Source organism: Salvelinus sp. IW2-2015, unplaced genomic scaffold, assembly GCF_002910315.2.
Source record: "Salvelinus sp. IW2-2015 unplaced genomic scaffold, ASM291031v2 Un_scaffold3252, whole genome shotgun sequence".
Taxonomy (NCBI): Eukaryota; Metazoa; Chordata; class Actinopteri; order Salmoniformes; family Salmonidae; genus Salvelinus; species Salvelinus sp. IW2-2015.
In genome coordinates this window covers 88,805-113,391 of record NW_019944539.1, presented here as the reverse complement: position 1 = coordinate 113,391, position 24,587 = coordinate 88,805, and the positions used below count along the sequence as shown (strand labels likewise).

At 43.4% G+C, this 24,587-nt stretch overlaps 1 pseudogene; it reads right to left on the bottom strand.

The window, feature by feature from the left end:
• LOC112075587 (uncharacterized) overlaps nt 1-23,869 on the bottom strand; it is a 30,807-nt pseudogene extending 6,938 nt beyond the window's left edge.
• Between the last annotated feature and the right edge of the window lie 718 nt (nt 23,870-24,587).

The window sequence follows — 24,587 nt, the reverse complement described above, 5'->3', positions numbered from 1 at the left end:
TTTTCCAACAATTGTTTACAGACAGATTATTTCAYTTAGAATTCACTGTATCACAATTCCAGTGGATCAGAAGTGTAAATATACTAAGTTGACTGTGATATCTTCTATCTTAGAATTCACTTGTATTCAACAAAGTTCTCCTGATGATGTGGAAGTCAGGAAGAGTGGTAAATATACTAGAGTTGACTGGACGTTTAAACAGCTTGGAAAAATCCAGGAAGAAATTGTTGTCGATGGCTCTAGAACTTTGTTGATGGCTCATTGAACAGAGGTCATTGTGATCAATGGTACAGTTTTACCTGTGGATTAGTCATTTTTTCAGAAGGCACTACACTTCCAAACGCGCAGTGCCTCTTCTTGCTTGACATCGATGGGAAACAAAAGATCAGCCAAGACCTCAGAAGAATTGTAGACCTGCCCCGAGTGTGGTTCCATCCTTGGGAGCAATTCCAAACGCCTGAAGGTATACGTTCATCTGTACAAGACACATAGTACGCAAGTATAAACACCATGGGGACCAACGCCACGTCACTAATGCTACAGGAAGAGGGACCACTGTTCTTGTGAAGAATCCTACTTTTTGGAGATATGTCTCTGGTCTTGATGAAACAGAAAATAGACATGTTTGTCCTCTCACACCAGACGATCACTGGCAAACACGTCTGGTGGTATAACAATACCCACAGTCGCTGGAACCAGACAGGACTGCCAACAAAGGAAGTGCTCATTCAAACTGACGAGATACGCGGTTTTGTTCTCACCAGGGGATGTCGGCTTCGTGATATACTCAGTCGTAAAGGAAATTGAGCGTTCACCGAAGGCCTGTTCTGCGAGCGGGCTCGAACCTCTGGAGGTGGAGGGCTCGTGTATGGATCTGGGGTGGTGTGTCACAGCATCATCGGCACTGAGCTTTGTTGTCATCTGCAGGCAAATCTCCCATCTGTGCGTTGACAGGGAAAGACCTCCTCCTCATGTGGTACCCTTCTGCAGGCTCAATCCTGACATGACCCGCTACACGCATGAACAATGCCACCAGCCATAACTGCTCGTTCTGTGCAGATTATGCAAGACAGGAATGTCAGTGTTCTGCCATGGGCCTCAGCGAGAGCCCAGACTTCAATCGTTGAGCACGTTCTGGGACCTGTTGGACTCTTGTGCGGAGGGTGAAGGCTTTAGGCCATTCCCCCCAGAATATCCGAGGACTTGCAGGGTGCCTTGGTTGGAAGGAGGTGGGGTAATATCTCAAGCCAAGAACTAGCAAATCTGGTAGTCCGACGAGGAGGAGATGCACTGAGTACTTAATAGCAGCTGGTGGCCACACCAATACTGTACTGTCTCACTTTTGATTTTTGAGCCCCCCCCTTTATTCAGGGACACATTATCCATTTCTTGCTGTTAGTACCAAGTCTGTGGAACTTTGTTCAGTTTGTCTCAGTTGTTGAATCTTGTTATGTTCATTAGCAAATATTTACACCTGTTAAGTTTGCTGAAATAAACGCAGTTGACAGTGAGAGGACATTTATTTCTCCCCCTGAGTTTGTGTGTGTGTTACTGTGGATGGGGGACAGTAGGGCGACATTGTGGGCAGACAGCTTGCTTGGAAAGGCCCCGCTGTTGCTCTCGGTGCCGGGTGACAGAGTGGGGAGGTGATTGAGAGGGTAAGCCGGGCGCGCGCGAGGCAGAGCTGCTCATGGCTCCCTGCGGAGGAGTTAGGAGAGGTGATTCAGTACACAGACGGAGTGGGTACAGATGTGATGGAGGGATGCTGAGCGGACGAGTATGCAGCTGGGATGTTGGATCTCTGGGATGGAAGGTTGCTCGAGAAGGTAACGTGTCAGAGGACCATTGAGCTTGAAGAAACAGAGGAAGGGACAGAAGGCGTTGATGTACACACATAAAGACACGCGAGGTCACACATTCACGACACACGAGACATACGTTGTATAACCAGTTTTGGAGTTATTAATTCCCAAGAGTGCTGAGACATTTCCTAAGTCCGCTCCTCTGCACCAGTTCATGTAGTCAGTAGTATTGCAACATTGTTATCAGCTGTGTGCCCTCACACACACCAACATACACACACTGTAGTGCATTTAGCAAGGACACATTACACAGAGCATTACAGTCGCCTTCTCATACAGGCGCAGACTCGATTTTTTCACCTTGTCGTTGGCTCGTGTAGCATAACCAGAACTTTCGGTACTGGCCCAATGCTCTTAATACCAGCATTTCTACGCTTAACACACGTTAGTATCTAAATACAAAGAACTTCCACACACTGATTCATTCAGAGGAAGAATTTATCTCAAAAAAAATGTCTTATTTTTGTGCGATTGCATTCCAGTTTCTGAATGAGTTTGTTATTAGTCACCATGTGTCACATTGCAGTGTTCATCAATGGCCAATAAACTCATTATGTTCATTAAGCGGCTAATCTGCCCCATTACTACCATCAAGTGTTTGGACTTTTAAATAATAATATATAGCACATCTGATTCGTGAAGAAATATACTGGCTAAATTATAAGCCTCATCAAAACCCCCAAAATAATAAGCCTATTATTTCACTACATATGTTTTGTAAACAAATTATTGAAAAACAAGCACTAGTATAGCATTATTTTGAGATCACGATTGTTCACAGCCAGATTCTGCACCATTAGCGCCTCTAACTATGATATTTTGCAGGGGTTACATTCATCCAGCCCCAACACTGCTGTTAACCATATAAAAGCTGTCAGGGTGACGCTTTAGTTATTGTTTGAAAAGTGCATGAGTCTCTGCACTGACATTAAAATATCAAGGTAAGCCAGCAATAATGGTTCTGAAAGTTAAGGCGTGCAAGGAGCAGAAGAAACAGATTTGCTGCTTAGGGGTCACCAAGGTAGTTCTTGTCGAGACGCAAGAGGAATTTGTGATTTGTGACTATTGAGCCGTTACTCATCAGGTGCCCCAAAGCAAGGTTTTGCCAATCACCCCACCAGAATTACAACACCAACACTAGGACTCCCATTTGTCTAGATGATCTGCCCAAACACACTCCTGCAAGACAGAGGTAACATGACGAGGAGAGAAGGAGAGACAGTAGAGAGAGAGGGTCAGAGAGAGATGAGAGAGGGGTCAAGAGGAGAGAGAGTTGGGTGCTCAGGAAGAAAAGTCCTTTCGTGGTAGAGATGCTGGGGTCGGAGGGCGAAGAACGGTTATAGGCTTGAAGAGAGAGAGCGATGAGACTGGCAGTTACGAGAGAGAGAGATGAAAGTAGGCGCTACAATCGTTCGTCGCAGAACAGAAGCAAGACGTAGAGCAACGATGTACGTCTGTGTAGTCTATGCCAGAAAGAGCGAGACGGTCAGAAGAGAGAGAGAGCTTGAGCGGTCAGAGAGAGAGGAGAGGCTGAGGACTCGTCAGATAACAGCAGAGCTCAGAACGAGTTACCTCGGATTAGATGATGATGAGATGAGAGGGCGCATAAACGGTTAGGAGAGCAGCCAGAACTGGTACACTAGGATCGCGTGATATGCAGATAGAAGTTCATAACGATTACAGACAGTCCAAGACGTAGAGAGACGGGTGCGTCAAGATCAGAGCGCCTATGAACCTCGCGTTCAGAAGAGAGAGTTTGTCAAGGTAAGAGAGAGCGATGACGGTCAAAGGACGAGAGAGACCGGCAGGTTGATAAGATGAGTTGGGTAGATTTCGAAGGGAAGGATTCGGGCATCGCGAATAAAGAATACCGCGACTATATTCACTTTTTATTCTTTCCTTGTGCGAGCAGAAGAAGAAGCTCGTCCAACTTCAATCGATTAGTGCTATTTCCATTTCCACTACAGTGTGGAAATCAACTAGAAAAGGGCGCCTATCTGAATTCACACATAAAGGCCTAACTGCATCTGTGTTCTCTCCGAGTCTTATTCTGAGCAACGCGAGACAAATTACGCTTACTGTTGATGTTTCTCCAAACTTAAAAATTAGTATGGTGCAGATCAAAGGAAATAAACAGAAAAGTATCTTCATAGCAAAGAAGCAATTTCTAAGCAAGAATTATTTTGCTTAGGGACTTCGGAGTAGGGTCTCGCGAGAGGAGGGAAAACTGTAAAGAACTAGACTGGCTATGTGCAGTGAGGTTTTCTCTCGAATTCTCTTTACATGTATCTGATAGCACTGTCCACCGACAAGACACCAAAAGGACTGAAGAGTTTCAGGCAGTCTCTTGCGCAAACCCCTCTACACTAGTAAGTGCTATTAACATTAATTTTTCACATTATTTATTATTCCAACCACAACAGATGTTGGATTAAATATATCATAAAAATCACAGCACGGAGAAATTCCTTTTTTTGACAGGCAGGCTTTAATGCAAATAATATTTTTATTTAAATAATGTGGTTCAGTAAACACCCAAAGGTACTGGCTTGCTGGTCTTTTTTTAAATTTATTTTGGCGATCGGTGTCCACGGCTTGGGATTTCACCCTTTTAACAATTGTCTTTGAAGAAAAATAAGTTGAGACTTTTCAACTTAGGCTACAGAGTGGGTTTCCTCCCAGCAAACCCTAGCACAGAATACAGAGGAGCACGACTGATTTTACACTTGCGTGATACAGAACAATTAAGAGAAGCTGCGTCTTGTCCATGGAAAGGACAGTGACCAGGTGAATCCAGGTGAAAGATATGATCCCTTACTGATGTCACTTGTGGTCTAATCCACGTTCATCAGTTGTGTATGATCAAGGAATATTTTACCGTGAGAAAAATTGAGACAAGGATGGTGTATGTGTCCATTCAGAAATGTGAATGGGCAAGACAAAGGATTTAAGTGCCTTTGAGAATGGTATGGTAGTAGGTGCCAGGTGAGACCAGTTTGTGTCAAGAACTGGAATACGCTGCTGGGTTTTTCATCACTCAACGAATGGTCCACCACCAAAGGACAACAGCAACATAAGGCCAGCATCCCTGTGGAACGCTTTCGACAATATTAAAGTCCATGCCCGACGAGTTGGGAAATTAACTTGGTATTGCTGCTTCCACATTCTTATACCAACTCAAGCCACACAGGAACACATACAGGGCCTTCAGAATGTATTACATGTTGTTGTGCTACAGCCGGAATTTAAAATGGATTCAATTCAGTTATTGTCACGGGTCTACATACAATACGCCAAAATTTCAAAGTAGAATTCTGTTTTTCAAAATGTTTCCAAATTCAAATTTGTTTTCCGTTGCAAAGCTCTTTGATACGGTAAGCCCTAATGAACCTGGTGCGGTCTCAGAGAGGTTTAGGACTGCACAAGAGACATTATAACCACCCTGTGAAAGGGGGTGTCCATCTTGAGAAGGAGAGTGTGAGAGATGCATTCTCCAAGGGAAGAGAAAGTGAGGGATGGGGAGAGAAAGAGGGAGGGAGAGATTTTTCCTTAGAGGGAGAGTGAAGCATAAACAAACAGCCATTGGAGCTTAAATGAAGAGCACTTGAGAAAGCCCTCAGCTGTAGCCAGTGAAAGAGATGTGTGTGAGAATGGGAGTGTGAGAGAGAGGAGAGGGTCTGTGCTGTGTGTGTGTGTACGTGTGTAGGTAAAGGCAGAGTGCGGGCCCCACCACTGAATGACTCTCTGATCTAGCCTGGAGCCTTGCACCAGAATCATCAGCAACAGTAAACATTTGACTTCAGATTCTGTAGTAGGCTGAGGCCGGTGTGCTGACGAACTGTTCTTATGTCCCTGCAATTTCAGGCTGTATCCCTGTAAAGCATCTGTCCACCACTGGTCAGAAAACTAACACCCTCCTTCCCTCTCTCTCTCCACCTCCATCCATTCTTCTCCTCCTGACCGAAACCAACTTGGACTCGGCTGCTTCACACGAGTTGCCATGAACCCCAACCCCCAGGACCCCTTTCACATATATACACAGTAGATGGGCCGAGGCCCCCAGGCACCGGTGAGAACACCACAGCATCTGCACATACATAATTGGAAAATGGAAAGCTTGAAATGTCTTCAGTCAATAAGTATATCAACACCCCTTTGTTATGGCAAAGCTACTAAATAATCAGTTAGGTAAAAAAATGTAAGTCACATAATAAGTTGCATCTGAACTCTAAATTGTTTTTAACATGATATTGTTACTTAAGACACTCTCATCTCTGCTATAATTATCTGTTTAAGGTCCTCCGTTGAGCAGTGATTTCAAACAGATTCACCACAAAGAACCAGGGAGGTTTCCTAATGCCTATGCAAAGAAGGGAACCTATTTGTAGAATGGCGGTAAACAAAACAAAAAAAGAAGACATTGTGATATCATCCTTTGAGCATGGTGAAGTATTAATTTAAACACTTTGGATGTGATACGCAAAAGATACAGGCGCCTCTCTCCTAACTCATTGTTCGGACGAGGAAGGAAACCGTTTAGGTATTTTCACCATGAGGCCAAATAGTGACTTTAAAACAGTTAAGAGTTTAATGGCAATGTGAATGAGAGAGAAACGGAGGATGGAACAACACATTTTGTAGTTACTTTACAATACTTAACCTAAAATGACAGAGTGAAAAGAAGAAAGCCTGTACAGAACACAAATATTCCAAAATTTGTATTCTGTTTGCAATATGCGGACTAATAAAAAGTAAAACTGCAAAAAAAAAATTGCAAAGAAATTCACTTTAATGTCGTCTGCAATGTTTGGTGCAAATCCAGCACAAACACATCACTGAGTACCACTTTTCATACATTTTCAAGCAGGTGATGGCTGCATCATGTTATGGGTATGCTTGTCATCAGCAAGGACTAGGGAGTTTTTTAGGATAAAACTAAACTGAGTAGAGCTAAGCACAGGCAAAATCCTACAAGAAAACTTGGCTAAGTTCTGCTAATCAACAGACACCGGGAGACAAATTCACCTTCAGCAGGATAATAACATAAAACACAAGACCACATCTACACTGGAGTTGTCTACCAAGACAACATGGAAATGTTTCTGATTCAAAAACCAATTTGACAGAGCTTGAAGAATTTAGAAAAAAAAGAATGGGAAAATATTGTACAATGCAGGTGTGCAATGAATGCTCTTACAGACTTACCCAGAAAGACTCACAGCTGATTCTAACATGTATATGATACCCAGTGGTGAGAATACTTATGGAAATGAAGACATTTTTCTGTATTTCATTTTCAATACATTTGCTAAAATGACTAAAAACATGTCTTCACTTTGTCATTGTGGGGTAATGTGATTAGATGGGTTAAAAAAACAAATATTTAATCATTTTAATCCATATTTTAATCCATTACATACTATGTGGTGATTGTGGACATTCCCCTAAGCATTCTATGTTATAGTATACAATACTGTATGTTAGTACGTGTCTGTGCCTGTGTCGGCATGAGTGCACACAGACAAAAGACACATCCCCACACTCCTACAGTAAATACATTCACACCCATCTCCAGGCCTTTACTTACCGTATTGGAGGAAAAGGTCCCACGGTCCTTCTCCTTTGAGCTTCTTATCCAATGAGTTTGGAGGAGTGAGAGGAGGAGGATGCGAGAAAGATTAACTGAGAAAAAAACACCCCCCACAACCCTGTCACCCTCCACCCCAAACACCCACTCCTTTCAGTCAGCCTCCCTGGTGATCCCTATGCCGAGGTGCATCATGGCGCGGCAGGTTGCCTGTGCTGCTGCCCCCGCTCAGGTTGGGTGGTATCCCCCCTCCGTGGTGCCCGTCGTTACCGGGCCAAGGTGTGGGGCAAGGTGTAGGGGAAGTGCAGGTTGCTGAGGTCTGGCAGGGAACCACTCCGTTGTTCAACGAGCCCTGGTAGTTGGAGAGGCCGCATTCTGCTCTGGAGACGGGATATATCTGAGGATAGGAGGGGAGAGAAAAAACGAATTATGAAGCGGATTTTAAAAGGGGAACTTCATAGTAAAAAAGGTTTAATATGCATACTGGATGGGTAGAGGGGAGCAGGTTAGCGTTTATGTTGTTCTGGAAGCAGCTTTGCAGAGCGGTCTCACTAGATGGCACAGCCCACAAGTTAAAAATCCTGATTTTAAAATAACCCTAACGTTAACCACACCGCTAACCCTAAATGCCTAACCTTAAAACCTAAAATATGAATCCATATTTTACAATATAGCCAATTGTTGACTTTGAAGCTGGCCTAATCTAAGGGAAAACCTCTAAATTCTGATCACAGACTGCTGCAGTCGAGAATAAATACTGACTCACTGTCATAGTAGTGACCAGCAGCCACTGTACTGCACTGCTTTAGACCCTAACAAACACATCAGAATTTGTTGCAAAGGAATATGTTGTATACAAGACTATGCACAAATGTTGACACATACACACACAATGCTTGACCAGACTATGTGATGACACTGCTATCCAGTATCCTATCAATCGTATGGACCCACACACAACACGCACACACACACACACACACACACACACACACACACACACACACCATATATGGATCACATCCCAGTCTGTCTCCTCCTCAGACAGCTGTCATTGAGAATCACAAACAACTTGGTTCATAATGATGACTGATGTTGTGTTTAAACACAGGCCCTGTTGAGTGGATGGAAGATGAGTCCTGAAGTCACTTGATTCCAGGCACTTCACAGGATTTTGGCCGTGATGAGAGGGGATTGAACCTATAATAGAGAAACAATTAGGTGATTAAACTGATCAAAAGCAAAAAGAGTGATGGAATCTCAAAATGACTAATCTAACTATGGAAATATTTAGTCAACAGTCGAAGCATTATGTTTCAGAACATGAATGTATGTTATTGGAAGCATGCATTCATTAGTACTGCAGCTTTTCCCATCAGCATTATCTCATCCAAAAGTTTCCATGTCTGTCATTATGTCTTAATCAACCCCCCGTGTCCCTCTCTCCAACCATGAGAAATGACACATCCATTATGCACACACACACAACTCACCTTCTTGGCCTCCCACAGTTGCTTTGGCAGGGGCTTGCTGACACCCATCAGACCCTCCTCATTAGACAGGGATGGGAAGGAGAACACTGGAGAGAGGAGGGGGGAGAGAGAAGAGATAATCAACTCCTCACACACACATCCTCTAGTATTCCCACCTATTGAAAGATCAAAAGACTGCAGAAAATCTAGACTAGAGGTTATCTAAAGTGTTCGAGCACCAATGGGTGTTTCTTAATATGCATACTACCGTGCTCCACACTCTCATGCTCTGTGTGCATTCTCCAACCACGTTCTCTTGGTACGTTCTTGTGAGGACGAGTACGGAGAATTCATAACACATTACATTTGACAAGCACTCGCACTCCCCCTACTGTATTACCTCACGCTGCACCTCCCCAAGAAAAAGCAAACGTTTTTCTTTCCTAATATTCAGCTAGATATTGAAACGTAATAATCTAGTTAGAACAGCTAGTTAAACAGGCAAAAATGACCATAATTCTTCATCGGTAGCTAGTAACAATTATTCGTGACTATCTGGCTAGCTAACAGTACTAGTAGTTAGCCCTTATTGACTTATGGGCTTGGCGATCGTACTGGATACGTAGGCAGGTCAAGTATGCTCAAAAAGGTATACAACAAGCATTCATTTTATCTAAACCATGAGGCAAGATCTTAAAGTATGTGGTGTCAGGTCAACACATTATATATATCGTGAGAAACACAATCTTTAAAAAGTTAGCTAGCCTCAGCAGTAGGTGTTTGGCTTGTAGAATCCTCATGGCTTTTTTTACAGGCTCAATCCATTGTATCGAGTTGACAAAGACCATTTTTTTTAGTAGTATACAATATCCCAAATCTCGTCGTTTTCAACTATTGACTGCATTTCGGTTTAGTTCGATGGACCTACAGAGCTTTATGAATTGTGATCTGAAAAAGATATGAAAATTTCGTATTTATCAAATCTTAGTGATGATTGTGAATAATGCGCACAAAACATAATACTTGATTAGTTTTGAGTGTATTTTCTCTCGCTCTCAGCTCAATAATGGCCGACATTGATTCAAGAAATGTTGCATCTTTTACTGGTTGCATCATTTTCTTTGAAGCTTGCATCGATGCATGCTTCTCAAATGCGTACTCTGTTCTTACATATTTTTGAAGTGCCCTCCATGCGCCATTCGCCTACTTTGATTTTGACGCATACTCCAACCCTCCCGTGCACGGAGCACGATAGCATGCATTTTGAGACACACACAATGACTCTGGGGATCTGCATGCAGGATTCCTAGGCAGTGTGTGTGTGCCATTCCTGTATGGGTTTGTAAAGGTCAACGATGCTGTGAATGAAGCACGTCTTGTACGCTGACGCACATCTGTAAATATACCAGGCAGCAACACATCCAGTGGCAAGCACCGTCACACACACATTATGGCCAGAGGATCTAGGGGTGTTGGAGCTAGGGGGCAGCAGAAGGCCTCTTCTACACTTGTGTTGGGAGAGATGGAATCAGGGATGAGGAAGAGGGGGGAGGAGTTTCAACTCACCATCTCCAGAGCCGTCCACCTCGGCCTCGTTCACACTGGCTGTGCACTCCGGCCCCCGCAGGAGAGAGAGAGGAGAAAGACATCAGATAAAGGAGAGGAGGAGAGAGCAAGAGAAAAGGAGGGGAGAGAGGGAAGGGGTGAAGAAAGCAGAGGAACATTAGACAATCACATACTTTCACCAGCTGCTCAGATCGGCCCACTGTGTTCACTTCCATGACAAAATAATCAACCCGTTGGAATCAGCAGGCAGCATTTCCTCTCAACTATAGATAGTATATTACCACTTCTTAAAAAAGGCAGCTGGTTTTAACATAGGAATCATGATATAATATGACCTACCCAAATGCGCACCACTATCGTCCTATATGAAACCTCGAACCGCTGGCTACGTCCCTCTCCCGTCTGTCAAGAGAGCGAGAGTTGCACCCCTTCTGAGGGTAAAAACCTACACTCGTATCTCCCTTCTAGATAGTCAACAACTTATACCTAGCATCCCAAGTTATTTCCCTTCTTATACTCTTTATCAAGGTCCTCCCCTAAACCTCTTGAACCGGTGGCTTGTCTCTAACTACATTGGCCCAGCTCTCCTGCTATCCTCTATCAGACATGAACCTTCTTTGAAATACCAAACCTCAGGTTTTCAGACTAGCATTCAACTGAGTAGACTGCTCATTGTCCCTAACTGCTTTGTTAACTTGGAAAGGCGGGCATCGCGCAAAAGCATGTCTAAATCTAACTCTGTCTTCCTCTTGCTCTCATCTCTTACCATAGACCTATCGTCTGCCTATATGTACCTGTAAACGCCTTCTCAGATTCTCTTCACTCCTCCCACCCTCCTAGCCAGCTGGGCATCTCGTACGGCGGCCCCCATGTTGGTATTGTCTGTCCTAACCTGACAGGCGCGCTCTCTCTACCATGTGTGCGTAGGCGAGGAAGTGCTGTTCCGCACCATCGTGAACTCTTCACCCACTGGTGTCCCCAGGCTCTGTTCTAGCCCTCTCCTATTTCTCGCTATACACCAAGTCACTTGCGCTCTGTTCATATCCTCACTTGGTCTCTTCCTATCATTGCTATGCAGACGACAACACAATTATCTTCTCCTTTCCCCCCTCTGAAACCCAGGTGGTGAATCGCATCTCTTGCATGCTCTGGCAGACATATCAGTGTGGGATGACGGTATCACCTATCCCTCAAAGCTGAAATCTCGCAGTGACGGAGCTGCTCCTTCCTCACCGGGGAAGGACTGCCCGTTCCGATGATCTCGCCATCACGTTGACAAACTCATTGGTGTCCTCCTCCCAGAGTGTGGACGTAAGAACTTTAGGCGTGCATCCTGGACAACATCATGACCTCGATCGTTACCTCAACTAAGCGATTCAGGCTCGCGTGACCCAATTCCTTTAGGTTTCTATCTCTACAAGCATTCGCAAGAGTACGACCCTGCGCCTCACGCAGGAAGCGCGCTCAGTCCGGCGAATAATCCAGTGGCGAACATTGGTGTCATCTCCCGTCTGGCATTCTCAAATCTCGCTGATTGGCTGGGGCCACTGCGTCCTGGTGCCTTAAGCCCCTAACAACTCATCCGCAGAAAACGCTCCGCAGCCTATCGTTTGGTTGTTTCAACTTTCCACTAAGTATCACTCAGCATCATCCCCGCTCATCTCCGCTCTCTCCACTGCCTCCAGTTGAAGCTCGCATCCGTTACACACAGAAGACCATGCTTGTCGTCTGTGCCGTAGCGGATGCTGTGAGGGGAACGCACCCTCCGTGTACTGTCAGGCTCTAGATCAGGCGCTACACCCTAACGGACAAGGGCACTGCGTTCATCGCACCTGCTTTGGACTCTGGCTCGCCTCCCTTACTCCTGATGTGGAAGTACAGTCAATCCCCACTCTCCCCTCTGTCAAAAACTGTCGCTGCTCTGGTCACCCCATGGTGGTAAAGCAAACTCCACTCACGACGCTCATTCATGGCGGAGTCATGTATCACCATCTTGTGCCGGAGACACCTGAAACCCCACCTCTTAAAGGAATACCTAGAGAGGACATAAATGTAATTCCTTCAGACATCCTCCCCCCCCCCCGCCCTTATAACCAGAGTTAGATGGGTTGCTACTATTGTAAAGTGGTTGTTCCACTGGATATCAAAGGTGAATGCAGCGCAATTGGTAAGGGTCGCTCTGGGATAAGAGACAGTCTGACTAAAATGATTGAATGTAAGAAAATGTTAGAAATGGTAGTCGACACTACCTTTGATCAAAGCCCATAAGGCTTAGTTTCAAACGAGTGCACTATGTAGGGAATATGTTGCTATTCAGGACAAAGAATCATATTATACAGTCTTATTATTATTGTCCAACATTTCAGGAGGTTGTTGGCACCTTAATTGTGGAGAACGGGCTTGTGGCAATGACTGGAGCAGAATCAGTGGATAGGTATAAAATACATCCAACACATGGTTTCCGGGTGTTTGATGCCATTCCATTTGCGCCGTTTTGACCATTACTATGAGCCGTTCTCCCCTCAGCAGCCTCCTGTGTCCAACATCAATTCCGGTTGTCTTTTCTAAAAATCTATAGACTCACTGGGGTCAAATAAATAAAGTATATATAGTACTGTAGTAAGGTAACAACGTGCTGATTTAAGTTATACAAGGTGAACCCCTAGAATGTGTGTTGTGATCTCAGTCCTGGGAAACAGGGGGATGGCGAGAGAGAGAGGGGGATGGCGGGAGAGAGAGGGGGATTGTGGGAGAGAGAGGGGGATGGCGGGAGAGAGAGGGGGATGGCGGGAGAGAACGGAAGAAAGAGTTTTTTGTTTTTTTAATTGGCTAAGTGACCACAGTCCCAGTGAGAATAAAGAGAGGACCATTGTTTTTCCCTCGCCACAAAGATCCCACTGAGAACAGAACCTCTTTCTTTTTCCTCACTCTCTCTCACTCTCTCTCTCTTCCGCTCTCCTCACACACTGCAGGCTGGCTGCCAGGCATCCGATCCTCCCCTCTTTCTGTTTACTTCTCTTTTTTTCCTCGTTCACTCTGCCTCTCCCTCTTCTAACCCTTCTGCCATATTCTCTCTCTCTCAAAGCCTCGAATAACTGTCTCTTTCCCTCTGCCTTCTTGTTCTCTTTACTTTCCTGCATTCTCTCTTCCTCTTTTCCTACCATCGTCCTCCCCCATTCTTTCCCTCTTCTTCTGTCATTTTGTCTCCCTCTTCCCCTTTCTCAAGAACCTGGGCCACGTTCAGTAGACAAACTTTGTGGACCGTTTCAGATAGAAATGRCATGAATAGAGCAGTTAACGTAATTCCTTGTTCACATCAGAGAGGCARGTTTGTCCTACATGGCATATTTCTATTTGAACGGTCCACYACTTTATGCCCAGCTCTCCACTCAGCCAACCGGCAGGGAGAGAAGGCAATGGGCGGGAGTCCAACGTCCCTTAATTTCCTCTCAAATGTGACCAGTCACAGAGACCTCTTGGAGAGATGCCACGGAGTGAAACGAGACCACTGGGACAAAAAATGTCTGTCTGCCGTCCCAACTCTTACTGTGGGACAGAATCACTGTAGTAAGGATTTGAGCTCAAGGCTTGTACTGATAGCACAACATAATTAAATACCAGAAGAAGACAATGAAATGTTGGTTTGGGATCAGTTCTAAGGGGCACAACTCCCGTCCTTTAAGCCCATAGTCCAAGTTTTCCCCTTCTGTTGGATGGCTAGTGCAAAATACGTGTTCCCAGGTCTAAACCAATCAGTGACTTAAAGCAGCATACCCTCTGCATCCACTGCAGACTGGAGATGTGCCCTTGTCGTGGGTCGTGTTCATTAGGGCACAACGTAGCAAAATGTTTTGCAACAAGAAAATATTGGGTGTTTCTTACAAAGTCCAGGTAGTGTTTTCCTGTTTCAGTCCATGTTTGGTGCCTAATGAACACAACTACTGAACGCCCTGACTCACGTCTGTCTGCCTGCCGGGATGGACGTTGAGATTGGTAATCAGACTGGCCAGTTTAATCAGACACTGGCTTACCACTCTCAGAGTCTCACTGTAACCCTCCTGACAGGTGACACGCCCTCTGGGCCTCATAGGACACTGTACGCTGCACGTACTCTCACTCACCTGCAGGGGCAGCAGTGAGCCGCAACAGTTGCACCAGTAGTTCCCAAGTATTTGCATTTTACCATTTACCAACAATTTTTGTCAGGCGCTGTTATCCAGAGCGACTTAGTCGGTGCATTTATGATCTTCTAGTCATCAAAATACGCTTTTTTTTTAAAGCCGCAGCCCATTCTTAAGTCTCAACCCCATGGGAATAGTGGGAATATGGGACATATGGCTATGACTGCCTGCAACCCAAAAGTGTATCCTCAACCAACTCCGGTATTAGACAAACACTGCTCTAGTACTACAGAAAGGCATGTCTCTACTTGCTCTGTAGTCAATTACACTCCATCTGTCCTACGCTCTCTGCTGCGTCTTCACATGGCATGGACACACAAACGTAGGCCTATGCATCTTGACACACACACACAGTGTCATGATATTCCTTCACAACAAATGGTGTCCCATACACTACATTTACATTACATTTACACTACTCCTTATTTATTTGGGAAACAAAGCTAAAACTTTTAATTTGTCTCCATACTCCAGTATTTTGGATTTGAGATCAAATGTTTTATGAGACGACAGTACAGAATGTTACCTTTTATTTGAGGGTATTTTCATACATATCCGTTTTATTGTTTGGAAATAAAAGCACTTTATATGCATCTAGTCCCCTCATTTCAAGGTGTCATACATTTTGGACTAGGGTTGGGCGGTATCCAGARTTTCATGGAGTTCTACCGGCCTTCTCTAATCCCGGGAGTTACGATATTACCGGTTTAGAACACAAGGGGGAAAAAAAAAAATTCTAGCACCAGAATGCTAACAAAATTAGCACACGTAATAGCGAATTTCCACAGAAYCTGCTAGCTAAATATGCTAACGAGCAAACGAAAATAAACTAATTGCAAAGACAGGCAATCCAGCTCATAAAGTTATACATAAATAGGTAGGAGCTACCGAGTGTCATGTCATTTTTGGTGAGTTTGGACATTTACAAGTAAAGGTGAACGAGACACATTGCGCAAATGAGCAAAGTTTTGACACATGCTTGTCTGAAGGAAGAACAGTACTGGCTCTGGAGCAGCATGTGTACACGCTGTGTCTGTGTGGAGTCTGGAGTCACTAGGGCAACGGGCCTACCTGCTCTGCGAAAAGGGGTGAGGAGCATACAGGCCAAGAACGGAGAGGACAAAAAAAACGCAAGGAAATAAAGCACTGGCAGCTGTACAGATAACTCATCCAAAGGGCTTTGACTTCTCAAACACAGCAGAAAGCAAACACTATATGATGTCCAGTGACCTTATTAATTAAGCCATTTGCTTAGATAACGCAGAATGCAGCGTTTTTCACAAAGGAAAAAAAGTTTAAATTTGCATAAGAAATCTTGCTGCCAGATCTAAAATGTTTCTTGTAATTTCTGCTCGGCATCAGACTGCCGAGCACAAATTTTGTGCTTCAGTTGCTCTTCTCCACTCGGATGAGAATTCACGAACGGGTATTCTATCAGCAGACAGCGCTCTGACTGATGTGTAGCTACTTTTCTCCGGTACTTCTCTTGGTGTAGCCAGCCTACTTTTCTTCAGGAAAATTAAAGGTTAACTTTAAGCAAAACATTAAGAAATGCAGCTGGCTACATTCTTTAAATGATAAACATTAATAACATGATGGCCTAAAAATAAAAAATAAATCCATTGTAACTTCATTTACTTGTGTCGCTTTCAGCCAAAAAGGTTGCACTTCTGTTGTCATCTGATGAAAACGAAGCTATTTTTCTGCTGAATGTGTAGCACTAATATATTTTCTGCTGAATGTGTAGCACTAATATTTTTCTGCTGAATGGTTAGCACTTGATATATTTTCTGCTGAATGTGTAGCACTAATATATTTTCTGTGAATGTGTAGCACTAATTATTTTCTGCTGAATGTGTACACTGACTGTATTTCTGCTGAAGTGTCACTATGCTTATTTCTGCTGAATGATAGCCACTAATATATTTTCTGCTGAATGTGTAGCACTATATATTTTCTGCAATGTGTAGCACTAATATATTCTGCTGAATGTGTAGCACTAATATATTTTCTGCTGAATGTGTAGCACTATTATTTTCTGCTGAATGTGTAGCACTATGTATTTTTGCTGAATGTGTACACAATATATTTTCTGCTAACTGTGTAGCTAATATATTTTCTAGGAATGTTTAAGACAATATATTTTCTGCTGATGTTAGCACTATTTTCTGCTGAATGTGTAGCACTATGTATTTCTGCTGAATGTGTAGCAATTATTTCTGCATTGTAATATATCTCGAATGTGTAGCACTAATGTATTTTCTGTGAAGAAAACTATAGTTGCACATCCCTGATCACTCTATTTAAGTAAAAAAAACACTTGCCTTTTCAATATAAAACACCACCCTGTCAATACACAGCTGGACTCACCTGCCAATATCCTGTTTAAACATGTTGGCTAAACAAATAGAGTGGTAATCCATTCTGGGACCATAGGAGCCTATCCAAGTCTCTCTATCTCTCCAACATTAAGACATCACTCGCTGATAATGCATTAACACAACACATTCACTGTCTGTCACTCTAACAGAGAGGGGTAAGGGGAGGAATGGATGGAAGGAACGTTTTAAATACACACAGATGAGAGAGGAATGGAGGGAGAGGAACGGAGGGAGATTGAGATAGAAAGAGAGGGAAGATGATAGAGAGAAGACAAGAGAAGGAAGAGAGAGAATGGAAAGAAAGACAGACACAGAGGAAAGTGAGGGAAGGTAAAGAGAAAGAAGAGAGGATGATATAGAATAAGTAGCGATGTGAAGGTAAAGGGAAAAACTAAAATGTAGACACAGAGGAGAGAGGAATGGAGGAAAGGAAGACAGAGTAAAGAGAGAGTCTCTACAGGCCAGGACTGTCCCAACCAACCATACATAAACTCTTCTATCACCACTTAGAATATTTTAATAAGGCACACTGACAGTGTAGACAGGAAATCAATTCATATCTTTCTACAATGTCTCAGTAAGGTTTCAAATTGTATAAACCTTAAATGTTGTAAAAGAAATTTAAATTATTTCCTGCCTACACCATCTGTTTACATTGATTACAATTAATGTTATCGCAACCTCTCTCAAAAACCTCCAACCAGTCCACTATATTATAATTCCAGAACTTGCACAATGCGCATAGAAAGTGGATACGCATGCTGCGTCACAATGGTAAAATGTAAACATCATTTTGGAGACATGGTATAGACACGGCAGCACTACTGTAGCTAGTGGAATAGTGTAGAAGCCATTGGTAATTGTAAACCATTTTACCAGTCCGTTAATCATCGTGCTAACTGTGGGGTGAAAACAATTCCCTTATTTACTGTTAAATAGCCAATCTCTTTGGGCTCTTGGGCTCTGTTCAGAAGAATGCACTGTGTAGGAATAGGGTGCCTTTGATACTGCTTATTTGTATCCATTCAGGAAATTATTGTAGATGTAGAGGTGTGCGCACGTGCACAGTAAGAAAAGAGTGTGTGTAGGTGAGGTCTGTCTATGTGTGTGAGTTAATGTATGCAGGTGTGTGCAAATGGTATGAGTGGGTGTGTTTGCACACGTGCAGATGCAAAGTGTGTGTGTAGACGAGATGTGTATGCATGCGTGTGTGTGCAGATAGTTGTATGTGTGCGATGCTGTGTGTGTGTGTTCTCACCGTTGCGCTGGGGCCCTCTGCCCATCTGCTGGTTCATGCCAAAGGGTCCTGGGGTTCATGGCACTCGTGAAGAGCCGAGTCCGAGTTGGTTCTGTGGAGTAGAGAGAGAGATAGAGGAGAGAGAGAGGAGGAGGAGGAGGATGGAGGAGATGTTAATTTCTCCCCAATGTTGTGGTATTCAATTGGTAGTTACAGTTTTGTCTCATCGCTGCAACTCCCTATGGACACGGGACAGGTGAAGGTCGAGAGCCGTGCGTCCTCCGAAACACAACCCAACCAAGCCGCACTGCTCTTTACACAATGCCCACTTAACTCAGAAGCCAGCCGCACCAATGTGTCAGAGGAACACAATACACCTGGCGACCGGTCAGCATGCACTTTGCCTGGCCCGCCACAGGAGTCGCTAGTGCGCGATGGGACAAGGACATCCCTCCGGCCAAACCCTCCCCTAACCTGGACGACGCTGGGCCAATTGTCGCCCACCCCATGGGTCTCCCGATCGCAACAGAGCCTGGATTTAACCCAGAATCTCTAGTGGCACAGCTAGCACTCGCATGCAGTACCTAGACCACTGAGGCCACTCGGGAGGCAGGGTGTTAATATTCTGAGCCAGTGGTGACAGGAGGCTGAGGACGCCTTGCGTAGGTAGAGTCATTCATGGGTGGACAAGAGAGATGACGCCTCATGGCTAGGTCAGAGATCATTCAGTGGTGGACAGAGGATGAGGACACCTTCTGCTAGGTCAGAGAGTCATTCAGTGGTGGACAGAGGATGAGGACGACTGCGCTAGGTCAGAGAGTCATTCAGTGGTGGACAGGGATGAGGACCCTCCGCTAGTCAGAGAGTCATTCAGTGTACAGAAGCTGAGACGGCTCGCGCTAGGTCAGAGAGTCATTCAGTGGTGGGTCCGCACTCTGCTCGGCCGAACCACTTATACTCGACACACACATTCTCAAACGTACACACACTCACCCCCCTCTCAGATGCACACACACACACACACATATCTCTTTCACTGGCTATAGCTGAGGGCTTTCTCAAGTGCTCTTACTTAAGCTCCAATAGCTGTGTTTATACTTCACTCTCCCTCTAAGGACAATCTCTCCCTCCCTCTTTCTCTCCCCATCCCTCACTTTCTCTTCCCCTTGAGAAATGCATCTCTCACATCTCCTCTCAAGATAGACACCCCCTTTCACAGGGTGGTATTAATGTCTCTCTGTGCAGTCCCTAAACTCTCTAGACCGCACAATGTTCATTAGGGCACACCGTAGCAAAGCACTCTGCAATGGAAAACAAAAACAGTGTTTCTTATTGGACAAGTACAGGTAGATTGTAGCTCCCCGTTCTGAACTTTTTCCTCCCACTGAACACGCCCTAGAGCTCAGTATGGTTCATAACAGAGAGTCAATTCATTCATTAACAGCATAGATCAATAACAATTACATAACATTGGTGATTAACCATGTAATTTATATGCAAATAAACATTGTAACATTTGCAATTAGCATCGTAACACCAGCATCACATCAGAAACAGACAGATGTCCAAAGAAAGACCAAACGATGAATGTAAATAAACTAAATAGTAGTGAATAAATCCACTGTGAGTCAGGAGGCACAGTGTTAGGTAGCGATGGGTGGCAGCAGCAGCGACAGGGTATGGCGACAGCCTTACCCACCCAGTCACACGGTCCTACAGCTGGGTTAGTGACAATGACAGAAGAAAAAGACTGATTATGTTACTAGTATAGCGAGGTAGAAGGACAGAGGTAGAGGGAGGAGTGAAAGCTAACAGACACAGTAGTCTGTCTTGTGCTCCAACTCTGCGTCTCAAAGCCTTGCTAGAGAGAGACAGATGAACAAAAAAAATAAAAGAGTTAAACAAGAGGGTGATTGAGGAGAGGAAGAGGGCATACAAAAGATAGAGCAAGAGAGGACATGAGGAGGCATGAGAGATTGAAAGAGAGAGGAGAGAAAGCAGGAGAGAGCAAGAGAGAGGGGTGGTGAGAGAGTAAGTGAGAATGAGAAGAAGGCTTGGGCAGTCTACAACAGAGAGAGGAGAGACAGAGCAGTCCGGCAGAGGCTGAAGAGTTCAAAGTGTACCTGTTGAGCTGTGATATTAATCTAAATCCTGGTCGTTTCTCCTCGCCCACGGGCTGCCTCCCTTGGGAGAGGGAAAAGAGAAAACATCACGCTCATTTCATAGTTTACTTGAGCTCAGAAAAGGCCTGGATGCTGAGAGAGTGGGGGTAGAGGAGAGAGAGAGAGAGAGAGAATAGTTTGGAAATTCTAAGGTGAGGAGGGAAATCTGGATGATCTACTAAAGTGGACTGACTACAGGTCTGGAAACAGGCCACTAAAGTGGACTGACTACAGGTCTGGAAACAGGCCAACTAAAGTGGACTGACTACAGTCTGGAAACAGGCCAACTAAAGTGGACTGACTACAGGTCTGGAAACAGGCAACTAGTGGACTGACTACAGGTCTGGAAACAGGCCAACTAAAGTGGACTGACTACAGGTCTGGAAACAGGCCAACTAAAGTGGACTGACTACAGTCTGGAACAGGCCAACTAAAGTGGACTGACTACAAGGTCTGGAAACAGGCCAACTAAAGTGGACTGACTACAGTCTGGAAACAGGCAACTAGTGTGACACAGTCTGAAACAGGCCAACTAAAGTGGACTGACTACAGGTCTGGAAACAGGCCAACTAAAGTGACTGACTACAGGTCTGACAGGACTAAGACGACTACAGTCTGAACAGCCAACTAAAGTGGACTGACTACAGGTCTGGAAACAGGCCAACTAAAGTGGACTGACTACAGGTCTGGAAACAGGCCAACTAAAGTGGACTACTACAGGTCTGAAACAGCCAACTAAAGTGACTGACTACAGGTCTGGAAACCGGTCTACAATACGTCCAACCGTATGAGTATGTAAAGGACCCCCTAAAAAACACAATTCCATCAGACATTCAACTATGCTTGTGGAAAGTAATTATTTTTCAGGCGAACTGACTACACCTATTTGAATACATTTTGTTTTTACAGCTCTCAGGAAGTGACTACTTTTGTAAATGATTGAAATTCAGATCTGAGAAAGCAACTAAATGTAAAACAAATTTGATACAGAATCTCAGGAAGTGACTACTTTTCTGAAATGACTGGATTGGCTGCCTTCAACTAATGACAAGGCTGTATCTGGAACTGCATGTTAAAGATATAATGAAGAGAGTACACCATTCCTATACTATTCCAATCTGACAGTCATATTTGATCAAGACAATACATTTCTATCTGAACTTTCTGAAATGTCCATTGCCCCAGGTGTACTAATCAAGTCAACCAATTAACCAATTACATTTTGTACAGATAAGTTGACGCTCAACTACTATACAAGTCTTTAAACATGCCACTGAAAGGTCGAAAGATGCAATACATTTTATGATACCTGAAAACACTGCAGAGTAATTCAAAAACTATTTGCAACAGCAAGTTGAATGCTTAGCAGAAAGAACTTTGAACCTTTTGTCCATCGGAGTAAATGCCTTGTTTCAAACACACATTATACGATCTTTAAAAGGATAGTTTAAGCAGAATACAAACTAACATGATTTTCAACCTACTTTGGCTAGTTGATTCAAGAAGGCTGTTTTGGGATGTTTAGTTTCCTTTCGAAACTTAATAGCCATATTTTACTGTTAGCATTCTCAGAACATTTAACATGACATTGTTCTTGTGCCTGTGTAACAAGCTATAATTACTTTGTTACTGTTATCTTCTCAGTAACATTTAACATGACATGTTCTCGTCCTGTGTAATCAAGCTATAATTACTTTGTTACTGTTATCATTCTCAGTAACATTTAACATGACATTGTTCTTGTGCCTGTGTAATCAAGCTATAATTACTTTGTTACTGTTATCATTCTCAGTAACATTTAACATGACATGGTTCTTGTCTGTGTAATCAAGCTATAATTACTTTGTTACTGTTATCATTCTCAGTAACATTTAACATGACATGGTTCTCGTCCTGTGTAATCAAGCTATAATTACTTTTTACTGTTATCATTCTCAGTAACATTAACATGACATGGTTCTCGTCCTGTGTAATCAAGCTATAATTACTTTGTTACTGTTATCATTCTCAGTAACAATTTAACATGACATGGTTCTCTCCTGTGTAATCAAGCTATAATTACTTTGTATCTGTTATCATTCTCAGTAACATTTAACATGACATGGTTTCGTCCTGTGTAATCAAGCTATAATTACTTTGTTACTGTTATCATTCTCAGTAACATTTAACATGACATGGTCTTTCCTGTGTAATCAAGCTATAATTACTTTTTACTGTTATCATTCTCGTAACATTTACATGACATGGTTCTTGTGCCTGTGTAATCAAGCTATAATACTTTGTTACTGTTATCATTCTCAGTAACATTTAACATGACATGGTTCTGTGCCTGTTTAATCAAGCTATAATTACTTTGTTACTGTTATCATTCTCAGTAACATTTAAAATGACATGTTCTCTGTCCTGGTAATCAAGCGTATAATTACTTTGTTACTGTTATCATTCTCAGTAACATTTAACATGACATGTGTTCTTGTGCCTGTGTAATCAAGCTATAATTACTTGTTACTGTTATCATTCTCAGTAACATTTAACATGACATGGTTCTCGTCCGTGTAATCAAGCTATAATTACTTTGTTACTGTTATCATTCTCAGTAACATTTAACATGACATGGTTTTGTGCCTGTGTAATCAATATAATTACTTTGAGCAACATTTTATTAGCATGTTGTGTACATAAACTTTGGTAATTGCATAGCAATGAGCTGACAGTTTAACTACTGTACACAAGAGAATAGTGACTGTTCCTTATTCCACTTATGTTATAATGCCAATTATTATGCAATATATAAAGCAGGATCCCTGAACAAAGTGATTTCTTGTTTAGAGCCCATTTGGTTGTGCTGTCCAGATAAACATGTTCACAACCAAATCTTCAGTGTGCTGTTTTTACACTTGCTTTTGGATACTAGTTGTGTCTGCCAAAACAAGTGCAATGATCGAGACACTCACTGTGTGCTATGTTCTGGTTTAATTTGCAATATTTACCAAGACCTGCCAGGTGTGGTGTACACAGACCGTTATAGATTGTGGAGAGCCCGGGTTAACCGTTTCAACTGAAACCCCATTGGACGACTGATTGAACTGAGTTGATGCGAAGCAAAAGCAGAGTTAAACTACGGGGACCAGCCCTGCTCACCAGGGACGAAACAGGAGCACTAAACAAGTATGGCTAACCAGGTGGACTACGTTGCCACAGTTCTGTAGATTATACAATACATCTTCATTGATCCAGACAACAGGGGATTGTGGTTATTCTTCGGCCTATACTACTGGCTGGGAGGGAGCAGCACATGAGGCACAGAGCAGTACGCTAGAGCAGGTTAGGGGTTACGTGCCTTTCTCAAGGGCACGTGTGCAGTAGTGGTGCCTGAGATATTGATGCCAGCCACCCTGCGGTTCCGCCTCCCTCTCGCCATATCCCTAGAGTATCAGGTACTGTAAGACAACTGTAGATCAAATCAGAACATAAACTAAGTTAAACCAGGAAAAAAAACACTTCACCTTTCATTATTCCTTACAACCCTTGGGCTACATCCACACTTTTCCACACGGCAGAGATGAACACAATATCTGTGAAAATTAGCAAAGAATCAAGTTAAAACCAACGCAAATACTCCATCTCTGTAAATAACCCCCATCTGAAGAAACAGAAACCTGAAGGCCTCACTGTAGATACTAGCGAACAGCTGCTGTGACAGTGGAAGACACCAGCTGAAGGAGAATAGAGACTATCCGCAGGAGAAACCCGTGATTTTCAACCATGACTACATTTAGATTACTGAATTTAGCGATTACATGCTCATCCTGTGACACTCATGGTTTCTACTCTCACACTTGTGTCTGATAAAGTGTGTAATACAATGATAAGCTCACTGGAAGTGGCCTCAATCCCAAATCAACCCCTAGCAGTAGCCCCTCCCCCAGTCACTTGTGTAGATCTTGAGAGGGTCAGAAATGGAAGAATATGTAGAAATATGGTGGTTGTGGGCAATTCCACAGTGATACTCATATTTTAAATGTATCATCTTTGAAATGTATTTCAAACAAAAAGCAATGATTGAAAAGTTAAACAAACCATACAACTCGATACACAAGGACAATTTTAACAATTTCCACTGAAGATTTTACAAAAAC